General features: G+C 44.3%; 1 protein-coding gene and 1 long non-coding RNA gene across 6 annotated transcripts in view; one reads left to right on the top strand and one right to left on the bottom strand.

Annotated features, from left to right (window-relative positions):
- FAT3 (FAT atypical cadherin 3) overlaps positions 1 to 4879 on the bottom strand; it is a 558201-nt gene extending 553322 nt beyond the window's left edge. For 4 of the 5 annotated variants that reach the window (XM_074956538.1, XM_074956570.1, XM_074956563.1 and 1 more), the window contains exon 1: positions 4533 to 4879. The gene's annotated coding sequence lies outside the window, so the exon portion shown is untranslated. Of the gene's footprint in view, positions 1 to 4223; positions 4376 to 4532 lie in introns of those variants that run through there. The other variant, XM_074956554.1, reaches the window with a different exon arrangement.
- Positions 1933 to 20919, top strand: part of LOC141989656 (uncharacterized) — a 174342-nt gene continuing 155355 nt past the window's right edge. The window contains exon 1 of the long non-coding RNA XR_012640023.1: positions 1933 to 2648. This is a non-coding gene — a long non-coding RNA (uncharacterized LOC141989656). The remainder of the gene's footprint in view (positions 2649 to 20919) is intronic.

Below are 20919 nucleotides of genomic sequence, written 5' to 3'. Positions count from 1 at the left end.
CGGAGCCGTAACTCTGCCAGTGTAGACATACCCAGAGTGTCCCAGCTAAATACAAGGTGGAACAGATTGTTTAGCATAGGTAGTTAACACACATTTCAAGGGACCATTCAAGGTGAAGTGGCCCATTAACCTCTGCAGTTATGGGGGAGAAAAGAAAAAAAAAGACGGGGGAGGGGTTAAGTGAGTTATATATTGCTGTCATGAGCCATAAATCCAGCGTCTCTGTTCAGTCCATGATTTTTAGTATCTACCAAAGTTATGAATTTAAAACTCCTGGGCTTGTCTTTTGAAGGTACTGGGCAGGTTTCCTTTGAGAATGAGGACTGATAAGTCAGATATAAAGCGATGGCTTTGTGAAAAGTGTTCCCACACAGGTGATGTGGTATTTTTGTCTTAATTTTCTGTGTGAGTTCATGTGAGGGCATAGTGATTGTCTGGTTTCATCCACATAGTTGTTTGGGGGCATTTAGTGCATGGGATGAGGTACACCACATGTTGTGATAGGAATGGATCTTGAAAGATGTGTTGTGGGGGTAGATGTACTGTAGCGGTGGAGATATGTCTCCAGGTTTTGCTGTTCTTCTGGCAGGGTCTGGTGCTGCTTTGAGTTGCTGTAACCTGGTCTGTGGAGAGCTTGCTGAATAGAGACACTGGATTTATGGCTTATTACAACAATCTATAACCTACTTAAGCCCCCTACCACCATTTTTTCCCAACTGTCCTGCCCCCCTATGACTGGAGAAGTGTTAATGGACCATTTCACCTTGAATGATCCCTTGAAATATGCATTAACTACTTGCTAAACAAGTGGCTCCACCTTGTACTTACCTGTTAACACTTTGAGTACATTTCCCAGACCTGAAGAAGAGCTCTGTGTAGCTCAAAAGCTTGTCTCTCTCACCAACAGAAGTTGGACCAATAGAAGATATTACCTCACCCGCCGGCTCCCTTAAATCTTCTGTTGAGCCACTGAACAGACACAGCATGGGTGGCAGCAGTGAGAGCTTCTCCACATTATACACCACTGTGCCTCCCAGCCTAGTAGAGATTACTTCTAGTGTGAAACTCTGGTCTCACCGAAGCCTGGGGCAAAGCTGCCATTGACTTCAGCTGAGGCAGGATTCCACCACTGGTCTAGTAGTTCGGTCTCCCTGCCCATTCTGTCTTTGGCCTCCTAGCCAAAACCATCAGGATGCTAAATGTGCAAGCAGCTTTGGTGATGTGAACTAGAGACAAGTCACGAAACCATTCACATAAGCCATCAAATAGCCATAAGATGGTTAAAAAAAAAAAGAAAGAAAGAAAGAAACACAAAAACAAAAAACTTTTAGTCACTACTGACCTGTGCTTGATTCAAACCTGCATCCAAGAGATGAAAGGTATTCTATATCCTGTATCGGGACTGCATGGGATAACAAATCCTCTCCTACCCCACAGACTTTTCTCATACGAGTAAAAGAAAACTATTAATCTGAGCAACATTTGTACTGTTTGCATGTGTCACAAACATTTGAGAACTCCAAACATATTTATGTCCGTAATGGAATATGAGCTACTAAATCCTATCAGCAAGTAATGGCTAGACACCCTACGCAGTTATAATTGCCCACTTCATTCTATTTGACATAATCTATCAACTAGGTTACATCAGGTCGTATTGCCGTATTGGAGAATGGCAACAATGAAAACGTAACTTGATAAAATATAATGCACTTATGTCAGAAACAAGGACTGCACGGAAAGAACCGCGTGTTTTATACGGCCGTCCATCACAGCAGTAAAATAGCATAACACACAGGTCAATGGGCACCCTCATCTTATTGCTAGTTAACAGGTCTTACTCTACAGGTAGTAAGATTCCAAAAGAGACAACTTTTAGTTAGAAAGCAAGGCTCTTGCCCTTTAAAAAAAAGCTTAACATCTGAAGGCCAGTACAGTCAAGGCAACCTACTGATTATCCGCGATAACACTAGATGCACAGGCACTGGAAAAGAAAGAAGCAGAGCTACCTCGCGGCTTTCTGGAGCGCCAGTAAATTGGTTCTAATTTGGGTTTCTCAGCCGGCCCGCAACATCTTTGGGGCAGACGGTTCTGTGAACTCTTTCACAGCAGCACCTCGGGACCACAGGCTGGCTCCAGAGGGATCGTCTGTTCTTTTCCTAGCGCCACCAACACGGTTTCTCCAAGGAAACGAGAGCAACTTTGGTTAAATTTCAAGGATAAGCTCTGTGTCACCAAAAATGGGGAGCAAGAACTGGACCCTCGCTGTTTCATGGCGCCCTGGTTTCCCAGCTCCGGTGTATACCCCCCTATGTAACTGCTTCTAAGCGACCAGTGAAAGCAAGGGCACTCCCTCAGCGGTTAGCGAACAGGGCAGGATTTCTCCTCCCTAATTCTCAGAGCTCTCTCTTTCTCAGCTGCTAATTCCTCTGCCAAGAACCTGACCATTCATAAGTAAAGCCTCAGCTACATACTATCAGTGACTATGCCGGTGGAGAACACATCTTCTCTTGGAGAGAGGCGAGTTAGATTTTTGACAAACACCGAGCAAAGGATGCTCCTGGCGGAGTCTGACAGCAATGCAAAGGGACAGAAAAGGAGGAGAGAGGGAACGCACGCATTTCCCGGAGCATTGTCTCTGGAACAAGGTAAGCTTGCTGCTCCGGAGAGCTATCCGAGTTTTCCCTTCTTTTATGTCCCGCTTACTTGCATTTATTTTAATTGGATCTGGGACTGAGGACAATCGCCAAACCTTTTAATCCTCCAAACAACAAAGCAAGGGCACGAAGCCACCGAGAACAAAATACAAGGCACACAACGATACGTCTCTTTAGCGACTGGGGGAAGGGCGCGGGGGGTTGCCCCTGTAAATAATCCGGCAGGGTTCAAGAAATAGCAAAAGAGGTACAACGGTCTCTTAATCATAGAAGTTAGGGGTGGGAAAACCACATTTACCAGTCCCCAAACCAGGGCAGGTTTTGCTCCATGCCTACATTTACCAGCAAGTGGAAACACGGTCATCTGATGATTTCTTTTAGTTCCTTTATGTTAGCAAATGGAAATTCAGTCCCATTTGCAAACCAATGCAGCGGGGATGGAAACGGTCCGAGGCCCCAGCAACCCTCCTGCGGCTGCCCTACAAAGGCTGAACTAATCATTAACCACAAAGGCAAAGCGAGATCTGTTCCCTCCGCCCGATCCCAGGCAGCAGCCAAGGGAGAGGTGAGCGATTATTGCAACGCTCAACCCCCCCGCCTTCCTGCAAAAAACCGAAACTTGTTTCAAACGTGCAGAAATCCAAATGAAAGCGACCGGCCCCCAGGGCACGATTGGGAGCGACGGGGAGAGCAGTCTCCCCTCCCCCCACCCTCCAGCACTGCCCATTGCAAGCACTTTCCCTGTGCGACCCCCACCGGGCAGAGTTCGCGCTGCCAGCCCCCAAGCCGGGAGCAGCTGAGCGATTCTCTCTGCTGGTCTCCGGCAGCAGCAGCCCCGCCGCCACCTCCCGGGGAAACCCCCCTCTGCAGCCATGCAAACCGCAGCACAGTAACCGCCCCTTCCCCCCGCACCTCCAACGAGCAAGTCATGCCGCGAGGAGACGGGATTGGGGAAGGCGAATTCCCCTTCCACGCGGGAGCCCCTTCCCTGCTCGCTGCCTCCCGCCCAGAGCAGCAGCAAGCCTCCGCCAGGCACCGCGATCGGCTGGGCTAGTAACAAACGCAGCTGAACAGCACAAGCAGAAAACTCCCCCCCACACCCCTCGCTCCAGCCTCCGACTGTGTTTAAATCTGGTGCAAAGCAGGAGAACACTCACTAGCAGCAGGATTGCACTGCAAGGGAGGGGGGCGGGGGGGGACCCACTTGCTTCCTCCCTTTGCAAAAGCACAGCTCACCCGGAGAGCCACTGAACTACAGATAAAGATCAAACACACCCGGCGGGCTGGGGTCGGCAATTTGCATCGGCCTAAGGGGAGTTTCTCCTGCTTTACGAAAACCGAACCGGTTTAAGTTTTGCAACTTGCACATGCGAACTTCCCTATCGCGCGGAGCCCCTTCGGAGCGTGCACTGGGGCTGCTGCACCTTCCTCGGCGTCCCACGCTAGCGGCAGCGCGGGCTGTGCACGCCCAGGCAAGTTTGCAAGGTGGAAAGTTTCCACGCGTATCCCCCAGCCCGCTCGGCTCTGCAAAGGGACCGGCCAACCCCAAGAACCAAGGCGCCGCACCCTTCCCTCCAGCGGCATCAGTTCCGGGGCTTCCTCCGCTGCACGGTCTCCATGAGCCCGGGAGCCAGCCCCGCTGCGCCCTCCCGGTGCAGCGCGCAGCCCGGGACTGGAGCCGGGAGGAGACGGCTGGAGGCTCGGCGCGCAGCTCCGGACTCTGCCTGGGGGCTCTGAGCGGAGGGGGAAGGGGGCGATCCCAACCCGCCGGTCTGGTCACAGCGCAGCCTACCGGGAGGAGAGCCCGCTCCCGTGTCGCCGCCTCTTCTTCCCCTTGCCAGCCTCTCCCTAGCAGAGAGACAGACCCACACTCACCCCGCTCCTGCCGCCTACTCTCTGGGGAACACAGACGCTCAGCCTCTGTGTCCGCTCATCCCGGCAGAGAGACGCTCGCTCGCTCTCCACAGCCTCCCTGGTGCCTCTTCTTCCCCTCAAAGACACACACGGCTCGCCCTGGATCCTCGCAAGCGCCTGCTCCTTCCCGTCACAGCAGGCAGACCTCACGAGTTCTTCTCTCCCATCCCCAGCTGCCGCGCTCCTGCACACCCACCCGGTAGCCGCTCACATCTGCCTCAACCCATCCCACCGGCGAAGGGAAGGCTCCAGGGGCTACACCCTCAGCTCGATGCAATAGTCCTTCAGTGGCAGGGCGAGCCACACGGTGCACTGTCAAAGCCCGAGGTCTGGACAGGGCTTCCCAGTGTGTTTCTGCTTTTATCCCACGGCCCTTGGTCCTTACTGTTGTTTACCCCGATCCCCTGGCGGGTAGTTATGTGTGATGAGTCATTATCTATGGCCCTATACTATGCTCTAATATCTGACTCGCTCACAGTATTTAATAAAAAGAAAAGGAGGACTTGTGGCACCTTAGAGACTAACCAATTTATTTGAGCATAAGCTTTCGTGAGCTACAGCTCACTTCATCCGATGCATTCAGTGGAAAATACCAGCTTTTTGCGAATACAGACTAACACGGCTGCTGCTCTGAAACAATATTTAATGTCTATCTTGCCAACACCCTTGTGAGGTAGGGAGCTGCTTGTATCCCCATTTTAGAGATGAGGAACTGAGAGACACAGGCTGAGACTTTCAAAAGTACCTAGTTTTGGGAAGTTCCTAGGCCTTAGTGAAAGTCAATGGGATAGGAGTTAGGTACCTAAGTCACTTAGGCATTTTTAAAAATTCCTCCTTAAATGATTTACCTAAGGCCACACAGGAAGCCTGGGGTGGAACAAGGAACTAAACCTATGTATCCCACAAATCGAGCTAGCAGCTTAATTTTTGAGCCAGCTGCCTTCTTTTATTGCTTGTTTTTCATCTGGCAGCTTTTCCCTTTTTTTTTTTTTTTTTTTTTGTATGAAAAATCTTTTATCTTGGTTGATAATTACAGGAAATATCTTTCTCATGCTCTCTTGTATGTCAGACACTGGAATATAAGAACAGCCATACTGGGTCAGACCAAAGGTCCATCTAACCCAGTATCCTGTCTACCAACAGTGGCCAATGCCAGGTGCCTCAGAGGGAATGAACAGAACAGGTAATCAAGTGATTCATCCCCTGTCACCCATTCCCAGCTTAGGTGTCTCAATTTCTTCTCTGTCCCATCGATTCCTACCTGAGGTTGAATGGTGCTTCAGGACTTCCAGTTTTCATGTCTAGTTTGTATTCATGGATTCTGCACTTGGTAAGAGTCCAGCTTAGCTTTGCTAGTTTCACTGTAGTGAGGGTAGTCTGCTGTGATAGCTCTGCACAAGGATTTGTAGCAGTCTACAGGGTTGATTTCTTCCCGGTGTTTCATGTATTGGTATTATGTAGGGTCTAGCATCTTGAGCATTTTCAGATTTTTCACTCCGTTGGCTTGGAGGTTAGGACTGTTGGAAGCAGGAAATACAAGAGTGGATTATGCCTCTGTAGTTATTTGGGTTGAGAGCCTCTTCATTTTTGAGTACTGGGGTAGGCTTTTATGTACTAGGGTACTTATTACTTGTTTCACAATATGCATATTCATGTTGCTGAACTGTATGTCCATTATGGCACTTTTGCTGTGCTAAGGGTGAATCTGCCCAAGGAGCCCCTCTTGTTCCACCATTGAGAACATTTTCTGTATAGTTGGCAATTTCTTCCCATTTGTGTTGATGGTGATGCTCAACGATCCCTATTTTAATGGGGTGTTATGATAAGGTACATCATCTCTAAATCTGTTTGTCTCCCTTTGTAGAGATGGAATCCAGTTCCCTGCTTGTACAGTCACTTATGGCTTATGTACTACATCTGAGAGAGACAGTTATCACTAGTGAAACTGCTTTGAAGTGTTAATTTTGTTTATTTTCTAGTCTGCTGCTCTTTCACTCTTTTCTTGCCTACCCCTTTACTGCTGGTCACAGTTGCTAAACATGACTTCCAACCAGAGGACAGGTGAAAAGTTCCCCATGAAAACCACTGTCAGCATTGCTCTCTCCACTGATCTCATAAAACACTCAGCATGCATTGGGCAATCTGCTGCTGTAAATTAGTGTGAAGGTGGAAAACACCCAGCAAAAGCCCACATTAATCACACTATCCAGGCCAATAAGCACAAAACAAGAGGGCCAGACTGTAGCCAACAAAACAAACAAACAAACAAACAAACATCAAACACTGATTATTTATTTTAAAACCCTACTAACTACAAATAAAAGTGTGAATGCCCCATGGCAGAAGTACATAGGCAATGTTACCTTTTACTAAAACAAAACTGCACTACAAGTCATTTTATACTAATGTTTGTTTTTCTCATAATGGGTCATCCAGCGAAATTTACTACTACTAAAAGTTTATTAATATTTGTGTTTTGGTAGTCTCAAGAAGCTACAACTGAGACCAGGGAAGCATTGTGCTAGGTACTGTAGAAACACAAAGTAAGGAATAGTCCTGTTCCTAAGAGCCTATACTCTGCACAGTCAAGAACAACATAGACTGGGAAGGAAAATGTAGTATATTACAGATGGTATTGGGAGAAAAACTGATTTAGCTGAGCGATTAGCCACTGGGCTAACAGGACCCATGCCCAGGGGCCCCAACCAATTGCGGGGCCCTGGAAAAATGGGTGCCCCCGTACACCTAGCCTGCTCCCCCTCCACCCAGCGCTCCTGCCAGGGAGCGGGGTCAGGGCACAGGGGCACCTGCAAGGGCGCGGGGGAAGCCCCTGCTCCCCGATCCCGCTGCCCGGCAGGAGCGCTGGGTAGACAGGCGTGGCAAGCTCCCCTCACCCCAACCCCATTTCCCCTGCAGGAACGCCGGGGGAGGGGCGGGGGGAATACCCACTTGCTCCGGCCCAGGGCCCCACAAAAGCGTAATCCACCTCTGGAGCCAGGAACCCAGATCTCCCCAGTCCCAGTATAAAAATAGTGCTCCTTAGCTTCCAAAAGACCTTGCAGATAATGTTATACAGTACTGTTTCTTAAGTCGTCTTTTTGAGATATTGGCTGTTTTTCTTTATATTTTTGAACTGCCTCTGTGGGTGAATGGTAACATTATAAAAACATAAATAAAACTAAACACAAATTCCTCTAACTATAAATTAAAATACTAGGATAGATTGTGTTCCATGCCACTGCAATTTTGTTCCCTACAAATTATTATAATGAACTGGCTAGTGTATGTGTACACCTCTGCCCTCTACTGGAAAGAATCAGAACTGTGTGTCAAAGTTCTTATACTGCTTATATTTACCTTTAACTCAAATGGGAGGAGGCTGTATTTGCGGAGCAGGAAGTATGAAGACTGCAGTGCCGTCCCTACTGTTGTCATGTACTTCTGAAAAGTGTTGCACTGAATTTGTTACAATATTGCACAGTCCTTTGTTTAGCCTTCTGATAGGGCTTCCACTGCTTCTCCTGGGAAAACTATTCCACAATTTTATGGATTTCACTGTCAGGACAGCTTCTTTCTGTATTCCACCTATCCCCCACTCAATATTTGGCCTAAATTTCTATTTTCTTAATTCTGTCCTTTGATAATACACCCTTCAGATATTTACAGACTTACATCTGTTGTAGATCCCCCTTAGTTTGTCACTTAGCCAAAGTCTATATATCAGATTGGAAGGTATTCAAATTTTTATCGGTAAATGTCAGTAAGCATTGATTTCACCATACATGCACAAACTGATGACAAAATATTTCCATTGATAATAAATGAAATTTACAGATAAGAAAAGCAAGAACACTGCCGCTTGGGAACTTATTAGAGTTTGATTTAAGGATATTTACTTTGTGTATTTTGACATGTGACAATTTGTGTTTTAACGATTTGAATTTCAATGTCTACTGTCATTCAATAATTGTCAGAGCCCCATAATTTCCTGCAACTCTGAAAATTTTAATTGCTAAAAATAGAAAAAAGTGCTTAAAAATAAACATTGATATTATCTGTCAATTATTTAAAAAATTAAAAAGTCTAGTTCTGCCAAGCCTTCCTCTGTCTATATATTTACTGAGTGTTACAGTAGATAAATGCTAATGAGTATTAGTAGTTAGTTCAGTTTTTCCTTATTAATCAATCCCTCCAGCCCTGTAATGATTTTTGCTGCTCTTCTCTGAACTATCCTCAGTAGGGAGGGAATTCTGTTGATTTGCAATAGGACTTTGTATGGATGTAGCATTTTGTTCATTTGTAGATTACTTTTCTAAAGGAGGGAAACAGTTTGCATGTGGAGTAACTAAGGCATAGAGGACCATACTGTCCTCTCATACCAGTTTTTTACATGGTGTAACTTCATCAACTTCAGTGGAGTTACCCCTGATTTACACTGCTGTGAGAGGAGAATTAGGCCCAGAATGGTTAATTGAGTTGTGTCAGTCAGCAACTGAACCTAGGTCTCCTGACTCCCAAGTCCCATCTCAGTCTACTCGATCCAGCTGATCCTAAAACATAATCATCTATAGAATTACTGTTGAAAACAAAATAATACAACTGTCATGTCTGATATATCATGTTATCATACTCTACAAACACCACTCTGGAAATTGCTTCTTGATCTCCATATGCCATCTTCTAAACCAGGGGTGGGCAAACTACGGCCTGTGTGCCAGATCCAGCCCGTCAGGGCTTTGGATCCGGCCCGCAAGATTGCCACCCCCACGGCGCCGCGGGCCCCCTGCCGCTCCTGAAGCGGCCCGTACCACGTCCCTGCGGCTTCTGGGGGTGGAGGGGGGAACGGAGGGCTCCGCGCACTGCCCTCGCCTGTGGGTACCTCCCCCGAAGCTCCTACCAGCCAGGGGCTGAAGGGAAGTGGTACCGTCTTCTTCCGGGAGCGGCGCAGGGCCAGGGCAGGCACGGGGGTGGTCAGGTAATCAGTGCCGGAGTTGGAATCCCTCCTGCACCCTGCACCCCAACTCCCTGCCCTGAGCCCCCTGCCTGCACCCCAACCCCCTGCCACAGTCCGCATCCCCTCCTGCACCCCAACTCCCTGCCTTGAGCCCCCTGCCGCACTCCGCATCCCCTCCTGCACCCCAACCCCTTGCCCTGAGCCCCTTCTTGCACAGCACACCCCCTCCTGCACTCCCTCCCACACCCCAACCCCCTGCCCCAGCCCTACATTCATGGCCCTGCAAGTAATTTCCCCACCCAGCTGTGGCCCTCGGGCCAAAAAGTTTGCCCACCCCTGTTCTAAGCAAACACCCTCCTGCAAAGATGACCAAATTAATGAAGATCTAAATAAACCACTAGTGGGATATATGATTTTACTTTTTAATCTACTCAGGAATTGACGTTGAAATTATAGTTAATGATTATTCAGCTAAGCCTAAGGTAAAGAAAAAATAAAACCAAGTCAGAGGACAAAAGGCTTCCAAGAGCTCCAAGAAGGGACAGAGAGACTGATTTTACATCTGATCTTAACTGAACCTGCAGCGCACTATTAAAAATAAATCTCAGCATATTGTCATGAATTATGAAACACTGACATTTCATCTGGAATTAATGCGAAGAGCTGCTTGTACACTATTTTAGAATCAACTTGGTTTAGGCAAATTAATACATATTTTACTTCACCAGAACAAATGTTAGCAACCCTGTTGTTTTTCAAAACATCAAACTATTTGCGTACTGAAAAATATCTTAATAGACGTTGTTCCCCAGGGCTGTTGTGAAAGTTACTTTGAAAAGAATCAAATCTGTTACGAATTGCCAATTGCTTGATTCAAAATACTGCTGATTATTTTCATATAGGTGTTAGAGATTACTCATTGCCCAGGCTGACCTTTCTGGGTATGTCTACACTGCAATTAAAAACCCATTGCTGGCCTGTGCCCACTGACTTGGATTCAGGTTAATAGGCTGTTTAATTGTGATTTTGACTTTCAGGATTGGGCTGGTGCCTGGGCTTTAGAACCTGACGAGATGGGAGGGCCCCAGAGCTCAGGGTGCAGTCTGAGCCAGAATGTCACCACCACAATTAAACAGCCCCTTAGCCTGAACCCCACAAGGCTGAGTTAGCTGGCATGGGCCAGCCACGGGTTTTCAATTGCAGTGTAGACATACCCGCAGTTTACAGGGCCTCAAGCTGCCAAAAGGGGAAGGAGGGTAATTGGGCTTCCTGCTCAAAAAAGGCATGAACATCGGAGAAAGTTGTTTTCACTTTTGGCAACTGTGGTGCCGGAAGTAGACACTGGGGACGCCCATTTGGTGAATTTGCATGAGTCCACAAGCAGCCAATAGCAATGCTGATCACAGTCTTATGTTACCTTTGCTATATCTGGCTATAACAGATACCACGGTGCCAGTCTACGGCTCCTGTACATCAACTTTGGTTTTTGTTTTTCTGAAGAACATCAAAACTGAAAATACTCCAAGTTGAGTTTTTTGTCCGAAAAGTAATCAGGATTACTTCTTACTGTTTGAGGCATCAGTTCAGCAAGGCACTTTCAGCATATGGGTGAATACTTTATGGATGGACTTAAGAACATGCATAACTGCTTTGCTGAATTGGGGTCTAAAACAGTTATCTGAAAAAGTCATCTGATAACAGGAAATTAAGGAGTCACTTGAACAACGCTCTTGTTTTCAGTTCCATCATTTGACCAAAAAAAACATTTATTTCTATATTAATTCCCCATAATTTTTTATATCTCTCAGAGACAAAATCACCCACCTCAGTAACAGATGTTTGTGAATCTGCAATCAAGAAACAGAAGCATGTCCTACAGTTTAATTTCTCATCATATATTCTGAACCTATTTGGGAAGTGATAGAGCATGGTACCCGGTAACCCAATGATGCCATAGAACTTCGTACAAACTTCCCATGCATCTTGCATATCTTCTCACATCTGCTGGTAGCAAGAGATATTTTAATGATAACACTACGTCAGCATTAGAAGTTAACCAATTGTGACATTACTCATACTCTACTTTAGAAACAAGATGTGAGGCACAGCTCAGCTAAATGGAGCCCGTACCAGAAGTTTTCCTTAGGGACATTAGTCCTCATGTCCTTGAGCACATCTTACTCAAAGGCTTGCTCTCTCTGATGAGGAACTACACCACCGGTTGGTCTTCAGTAGGGTCAGTCATCTAACAAGTTACTGGGCTCAACACAGGAGTAGCTGGATGAAATTCTGTGGCCTGTGTAATACAGGAGGTCAGACTGCACACTCACAATGGGATCTTAAAAATCAATGAAACTAACAAGGGCCACAGTATGAATGATCTGAGATGGCACTAGCCATTAAATACTAAGGATTTAGCTAAGTACTTTGGCTTTAATGGCTAATGCTTCCTCCTTAAAACACTTCCTCTGCCATGATATTTACCGATCAAAACTATCTGGCATTGGTAAGACTAGCCATCATTCAGACCACTGAAGCTACTTACTTGTGCAAACAAATCATTTCTTACGGTTACCTTGCCCCTCACCCTAGGGCTATTGCCTGTTTATCCACTTGCTTCACTTTATCATAATCCTTCTTTCTCAGGCAGGGAACGTCTTTGTGCTACTTGTTTGTGCAGTGCCTAACACAATGAGGCTCTGATACCTCACTGGGGCCTCTAGGTGTCGTCATATTAGTAACTGAGAACAGGTGCTGTAACTGGATTCTCTTGAGCTGTAATTGCCATTTAACAAGAAAGATCCTCAGTCTAATGCAGGAGTCATTGCAATTGAGTTTTATTGTGATAGTCAGAAGGGGACTGCAGTTACTATCTCCTTTTGTGAGGGCAATGATATTATGCATCCAAAAATTGATTTTGACAGTCCAAGTCAAAACACTTCACTGGTATAATGCTAGATTGTGATTTACAGCACAATACTATTAACCCCCCTGGAACCGTATTAAAGGAACATTAAAGGTTTGACTTAAACCCTCAGGAGTGAGGTCATTCTGAGTAAAAGGGAAACATTGGAGTTGACGTATGTCCTTAATTTATGCCGTTGCAAATAAGGAAACAATGGCACATGTAGAGGCAACGTCAGTTCAGATTTTTTTAGCCTTTCTTTTCTGTTTGCTCTCTTTAAATTCTTCCCACATCCAATCAAGGATCACTTTAGCATGACTGGGCACAGCACGAACTCTAAGAGGAGTGTATCTGATCAGCATCTAACCTAGGGTCAAAGAAATCAGACATGCCACGTTCAAAAAACAGATTCTGACCTGAGTCGACCTTTAGGAGATACATATTTGTGATACTGGAACACTTCCTCTCCAGAGGGAGGATATCAAACTTGATGGCTTGATCCATGAATGAATCCTGTTTACAGAGCATTGAAAGCAGGGTTTTGTGCCTATTTTTCTTTTAGGGAGTTTTGAGAAAGGAAGAAGCACTGTCTAGTGGTTAGAGCATGGAACACTGAGTGAAGTTCCAAGTGCTAGTCACAGCTCAGCCACTGACTTTTGCTTTGTAACCCTTGGCAAGTCCCTTAACCTCCCTGTGCCTTAGTTTGCCCTGCTATAAAAGCAAAGCACTCTAATACTAACCTGAAGAATGCCAATATAAGACACAGGCTGGATGGTTTTGTGGCTATGTTACTAGCCTGGGCTGTTGGAGATCTGAGTTCAATTCCTGAATTTGCACTGGATGTTTTGTGTGACTTTGGAGAAGTCATGTTAATCTCTGTCTACCGCACTGTCCCATGTGTAAAAAGGGGATATGAATACCTATTTGGATGGAAAGCCAGGGTTGGCAATTTCCCGGGAAAAACTAGCTTAAGAGAGGGCACCAGCAAATATTGGCTTAAACCTAACGTAAACCAGGAAAAATAAAATTATTAGAATATACTAATGAAAATTGCTGAAAAATATTTAACAATATTATAATAGTTTGCAGTATATGTAATATTGAAAACTGAAATATGAGTCATGACATGTATAACTTCCTTGAGAAAATACTGAACCAAAATGTATAGACATTCCAATGTTCAGTGTTATGTTACATTTTACTTTTTATTGGAACAACCCCACATTAATTTCCAAATCTACTGTCTTATGTAACCACAATTTGAATATTACTCATGTTGGAATTCTGCACCACAGTGCAATGCAGAATTTGTACAGAATTAATGTTCCCTGCAGAATTTTTTCCTGCAGAATTAGTGATTTCCACCAGAATGCTGCCTTTTTCTGGTTTTGCATATTTCAAATGTATTAGTTACATCCAGTTGAACCCCAATTATCCAGTCTAATTGGGACATGGGTCAGATTGGAGAATCAAAAATCTGGATAAGCTGGAGAATGGGTGGCAGGGCTCCCGCTGTCAGCCCGAGGTGGCTGTGGCTTCTGTGACAGCGGGAGCCCCAGCTGAACTACATTTCCTGAATATTTTTTGTTGCCACTGTTGTTGCAGATATACTGTCTAACAGGTATTTTGAAATAAATTACATAATTGAAACTGGCATGATTATATGGTGCTATTTTGACAAATAGAATATGCAGAATTTTGCAAAATATTTTTAATTTTTTGGTGCAGAATTCCTACAGGAGTAGAATGTGTAACTAAAGCTAACTGTAATGTGGCATGGATTAATGAAACACGTTTTTAAAATAGAAAATACCTTGACCTCGGGCAACCTAGTTTGTCCCAGGGTGGTAAAAACCATGATTTTACCTGGTAAAAACCACGCAGGTAAATACCATCCCATCTCTGTTGGAAGCTCTTTAAAGCAGATACCGTCTGTGTCTGTACAGTGCCTAGCACAATGGAGTCCTGATCTTGTGATGGGGCCTGTAGGCCATTTTAATAATAATAAATACATTGAGAATAATTATGAGACTTATTTAATGCTGAAAAGCTCTTTGAGATCAGATGAAAGATTTTACTGAACAGCAAAACATGTTTAACATGCAAACAAGAATAATAAGTTGCTAATCATAAAAGTTGATTATATAAACTTTGTAAGAGCTGCAGCAATGCAGACAGCGACAACTCTAGAATTCAGGCCATCATACGGGGTAGTTAAGAAGTCACTGATTTTTTTGAGAAGGATATCATATCCCCAGTAGCTCTGTGCAGTCACTTCAGTCAGTCCATTGTGCCAAGGTTCCATGCCTACAAACACTTGCACACATTTAACTTTATGCAGAGGAGTAATCCCTTTGACTTTCACTTTTAATGTAAAGTTAAGCAGATGCATGACTGTTAGCAAGATCAGGGCCACAGCTTGGGATTCATTGGCCCACAACACCATGGTGGCTTCTTTGGGTGTTTCCCATGTCTAGTGAAAACTACAGTATGGACTTGAGGCATGATCCAGCTCCCACTGAAATGGGAGCCTCTCCATTAACTTCTATGGGTGTTGGATTTGGCCCTTAATGGGCAACAAACGTGTTTTTTGATTGTCACAACTGCAAAAAATAAATAAAACCTAAATTAATGGTATAAAATGCTCATTTCCTGTTTTAGGACTCGAGATTTTATACATCAAGCTTCTGACCAGAGCAAAATTTTACCAGCTGAGCTATAAGCCACTGCAAATAAAGTGTTGTAGCTAAACTCTTAGCTTTAGCAGAGAAAAATGTGCTGCTTGGTGTAGGATAATAGTGCAATAGCAAGCTAAGAATGTAAGAATGGTCAGACCAATGGTTCATCTAGCCAAGTATGTGGTCTTTCAACAGTTGCCAGCGCCAGAGGGAATGAACAGAACAGGGCAATTTATCAAGTGAGCTATACCCTGTTGTCCTGTCCCACCTTCTGACAGTCAGAGGTTTAGAGACATCCAGAGCATGGAGTTGCATCCCTGACCATCTCGGCTAATAGCCATTGGTGGACCTATCCTCCATGAACTTATCTAATTCTTTTGTGAATCCAGGTATAGTTTGGCTTTCACAACATCCCCTGACAACAAGTTCCACAGGTTGACCTACACTGTGTGAAGAAGTACTTCCCTTCGTTAGTTTTAAACCTGCTTCCTATTAATTTGTGTTATGTAAACAACATTTCTTTCCACACCATTCACGATTTTATAGAACTCTATCATATCCTCCCTTAGTCATCTCTCTTCTAAGATGAACAGTCCCAGTCTGTTTAATCACTCCTCATACAGAAACTGTACCATACCCTTAATCATTTTTGTTGCCCTTCTCTGTACTTTTTCCATTTCTAATATATCTTTTTTGAGATGGAATGACCAGAACTGTACACATTATTCGAGGTGTGGGTGTATCATGGATTTATATAGTAGCATTATGATATTTTTGGTCTTATCTATCCCTTTCCTAATGCACAATGAGCAGATGTTTTCAGAGAACTATCCATGATGACTCCAAGATCTCTTTCTTGTGTGGTAACAGCTAATTTAGACCCCATCATTTTATATGTATAGATGGGATGTTTTCCAAAGTACATTACTTAGAATATATCTACTTTGAATGTCATCTGCCATTTTGTTGCCCAGTCACCCAGTTTTGTGAGATCCCTTTGGAACTCTTCACAGTCAGCTCTGGTCTTAACTATTTTGAGTCATTTTGTATCATCTGAAAACTTTGCCACCTCATTGTTTACCCCTTTTATGAATATGTTGACCAGCACTGGGCCCAGTACAGATCCCACGGGGGCACCACTATTTACCTCTCTCCATTCTGAAAACTAACCATTTATTCCTGCCCTTTGTTTCCTATCTTTTAACCAGTTCCTGATCCATGAGAAGACCTTCCCTCTTATCCCATGACTGCTTACTTTGGCAAGGTCCCTCACCAAAGGCTCTTAAGCAAAGGCTTTCTGAAAGCCCACTGTACCCATTGGATCACCCTTGTTCACATGTTTGTTGACCCCCTCAAAGAATTCTCAGAGACAGGTGAGACATGATTTCCTTTTAGAAAAGCCATGTTGATTTTTCCAACATATTGTGTTCATTTAAATGTCTGATAATTCTGTTGTTTATGATAGTTTCAACCAATTTGCCTGGCACTGAAGTTAGCTTACTGGCTTCTAATTGCCAGGATCACATCTGGAGCCTTTAAAAAAAATTAGGATTACATTAGCTATCATCCAGTCATCTGGTATAGAGGCTGATTTAAGCAATACAGTAGAACCTCAGAGTTACAGACACCTTGGGATTGGAGGTTGTCCGTAACTCTGAAATGTTTGTAACTCTGAGCAAAGCACAGTCCAGGCACCAGATCCAGCAGTTGATGCTCCAAGCCAGGCTTCAGCAGCCGCTGAGCTCCCTACTCAGCCCTTGCATGAGTTTGCAAGCTTGTCCCCCTCCTGACAGAGGGGTGGTGTGTGTGTGTGTGTGTGTGTGTGTGTGTAAGAAAACAGCAGACCCCCGCACTGCTCCTGCTCTGCTGCCTGACTCCAGCTGCCTTGAGCTGGCAGCCCCAGCATCTTGCTGTAAGTGACTGCCCCACGTGTGGGGATGGGATGGGGACAGACAGCCCAGATGTGCCTACCTTTAATATTCAATACAGGCACATACAGTATTTGCTCTTTTTTTTTTTTTTTTTGGTCTCTGCTGCTGCCTGATTGGTTAATTCCGGTTTCATTTGGTGTTCGGTTTACTGGTCAGTGCATAACTCTGGTGTTCATATGAGGTTATGCTGCAGGTTACATACCACAGTTAGTAGTTCTGCAATTTCATGTTTGAGTTCCTTCAGAACTCTTGGATGAATACCAGCTGGTCCTGGTGATTTACCATTTAACCTGTCAATTTGTTCCCAAACCTCCTCTATTGACACCTCAATGTGGGACAGTTCCTCACATTTGACACGGAAAAGAATGGCTCAAGTGTGGGAATCTCCTCTGCAGGAGGAGCAGTGCAAAGAATTCATTTAGCTTCTCCAAAATAGCCTTGTCTTCCCTGAGTGCTCCTTTAGCACCTCAATTGTCCAGTAGCCCAAGTGATTGTTTGGCAGAATTCCTGCTTCTGATAGACTTAAAAAACATGTTGCTGGTTTGTGTCTTTTGCTAGTTGTTCTTTAAATTCTTTGTTGGCCTCCCTAATTATACTTTTACCATTGACTTGCCAGAGTTTATGTTCCTTTCTACTTTCCTCAGTAGGATTTGATTTCCAATTTTTAAAATATGTCTTTTTGTTTCTAATGACCTCTTTTACCCAGTTATTTAGCCATGGTGGCATTTTTTTGTTGGTCCTCTTACTTCTTTTTTTTTTTAATTGGGGGGTATACATATAATCTGAGCCTCTATTATGGTGTTTTTAAAAAGTTTCCATGTAGCTTGCTGGAATTTAACCCATATGACTACTCCTTTGAATTTCCATTTAATTTCCTCGTTTTTGTTTAATTCCCCTTTTGAAGTTAAATGCTACTTTGGTGGGTTTCTTTGGTATTTCTTTCCCCTCTCCCCTCCCCAAGGATGTTAAATTTAATTACATTATGGTCGTTATTACCATACAGTTCAGCTACATTGACTTCTTGGATCAGATCCTGTGTGCCACTTATGACCAAACGAAGAATTGCCTCTCCACTTGTGGATTCCAGGACTACCTGCTCCAAGAAGCAGTCATTAATGGTGTCTAGAAACTTTCTCTCTGAGTCCCATCCTGATGTGATATATAGCCAGTCAGTATGGGGAAGGTTGACATCCTCCATTACTATTGGTTTTTCTGTTTTTGTAGCCTCTCTAATTTTCCTGAGCATTTCACAATCACCACCGCCATCCTGGTCAGGTGGTTGATCATACTGCTCTCCTCTTATTATTCAAGCATGAGATTTCTATACATAGAGATTCTGTGGTACTGTTTGATTCATTTAAGATTTTTAATATATTTGACTCTATGGTTTCTTTCACATATACCTCGGAAGGGTATTCTCAGTGCAAGGATACCATGACATCATCTGGAAGGAGAATAGGATTGTTCCCCCTGCTCCAGCTTGATGTTCTCCTTCCCCAAGACTTTACTCCTTCTCAACAGCATGGGGGCTCTCAGACTGGGAGTGGGGCCACTCTTCTGTTGCCCAGTAAACATTGTCTATGTACCTCTCTGTCTCCTTTACCTCCTCCAGTTCAGCTAGGATGATCTCAAGAGCCCACAATCTGAGGGCCATGAGCAGCTTGCACTGAATGCACACATATACCACCTGCCCACAAAGTGCAATAAGCTGTATGTCCAGCAGCAAGACTAGGGGCTTTCTGCCTGTATTATTTTTTACTGTTGCAGCAGATTTGTTTGTTTGGGGGCGTTATTGGATTAAGTTTAGAGATGGTTTATTAGATCTATCTAGCTCTCACACTCCCTCACAAAATTCCCTTGTTTGCTGCTCCTGTTCTCTAGCTCAGTGGCTCGACCTTTCCAGACTACTGTCCCCCTTTCAGGAGTCTGATTTGTCTTGTGTACCCCAAGTTTTACCTCACTTAAAAACTACTTGCAAAAAATACAACAAAAAAAGTCACAGCACACTATCACTGAAAAATTGCTTACTTTCTCATTTTTACCATATAATTACAAAATAAATAGTTTGGAATATAAATATTGTACTTACATTTCAGTGTATAGCATATAGAGCAGTATAAACCAGTCATTGTCTGTATGAAATTCTAGTTTGTACTGACTTTGCTAGTGCTTTTTATGTAGCCTGTTGTAAACCTAAGCAAATATCTAGATGAGTTGACATACGCCCAGGAAGACATCTGCGTATCCCCAGGGCTACATGTACCCCTGGTTGAGAACCACTGCTCTAGCTCCTCTGGCCATTTACAAGCTGGCTTTTTGAACCCCTGTTCTCCCTGAGTTAGCCCCGCCTCATTGTCAAAGGTTCCTAAAAGGGTTAGGGATCAAAGGGTGGTAGGCTAGAGCCTTGTTAGCAAGCGCTCAGCCTTCCCTAGCAGGCCACTAGGCTCAGCACCCAAGCCCCTAAACAGACCTCACTCCAACGGTCATGTAGTCACTCCTCCTTCACCTGGAGAACTCCCTCATAAAACTGTTTGCTGCTCCTGTTTGCTAGCTCAAAGCTAATAATTAAGGTATATTAGGGTTCACAGGTTTTTCCATTGTTGTATACATTCACAGTACCTGGTTTAAAAAAAGAGTAGATAAACAATACATATACAAGTGCCAACATTTTCATGGTCTCATTTCATAGCCATCATCTCCCAAAAGGGGAGACATCTATCAGTGGGGATCTATGCATTCCATTCTTGCTTTATGGCTACGGCTGTTCCATTTTTTTCTTTATTAAAAGTTGCTCAGAACAGAATTATTGAATTAGAAACTTGTATCAAGTTCTTTCACCAATTACTTGGCACAACTATCACTGTATATTCATATTCCTTATATTGTATTTTCATGTTTGTGGCCATTATCAGTGACAGCTTGGCAGGTACAATTAGTGCTCTAAACTGTTGATTTTATTTCCCACCCACCTCCGTCTGCCTCCAGATGTGTCATTCCCTACCAACAACTCCTTCAGTATGTGGCAGTTCCTTGCGCTGGATGACACCTTATAATAAGTAGATATGTTGGAGAGAAAGAAAAACAAGACAGAGAGAGAAAGAAAAAATGTCCCATTGCTTGGTCAAGTAATAAGGCCATATCAGAGGGCATTTCCCCAGCTACCCAGTGTGCCGCACTGCCTGGCCCATATGCGTGGTCTTTTACTCACAATATGCATGCAGTCTGTTACTGTTCACCATGTGTATCTTTAATCTTTAATCTGTAGAATCTCTACAGACCACAGTACAGGCATGGGTCCAGGGGAGCCCTCCACCCAGTTTTCTCTGCCACACCCAGCAATTATTTATCTTCCTTTACTCAGCTAATTACCTCATTAGCCCAATCATTTCTCCCACATGTCAAAATTTCCACCATAACAGGTTAATTGCCCCCAGTTAACCCTGTAATCATCTCTGTATTCAATCACTTGAGTGACTATGGTGCCTCAACTCAGTCACAGGTCAATTCTGCCAACAGTTTTTTCATTTAGTAATGATTGATAAAGATGATTCATGCCCAGGGGGATGTAAAGGGAACTTTACACACCATTGGTCCTTATTGGACAGACCAAGGACTGATGTGGAAGGATGGAAAAGAGTCAAGGTATTCATAGCTTTGAGGGACACGGACGTTCCCTCCCTACAAAGCTAACATGACAGCCGTAGAAAAGTGTGCACACTGCCAACTTCTTCTCAAATAACGGCGAGGCCAATTGCCATGGAGGTGGGGGAAAGCTAGATGGTGAGCTGAAGGGCCTCTATTACAGTGGGGTTGGCCCTTTCCTCAGGCTGGCAGAAGACTCCAAGAATTACTGCCTCCACCACTCACATTCCCAGAAGTT

Source organism: Natator depressus, chromosome 1 (genome assembly GCF_965152275.1).
Source record: "Natator depressus isolate rNatDep1 chromosome 1, rNatDep2.hap1, whole genome shotgun sequence".
NCBI lineage: Eukaryota > Metazoa > Chordata > Testudines > Cheloniidae > Natator > Natator depressus.
The sequence above is the reverse complement of the archived record's forward strand: the minus strand, read 5'-3'. Positions and strand labels throughout refer to the sequence as shown.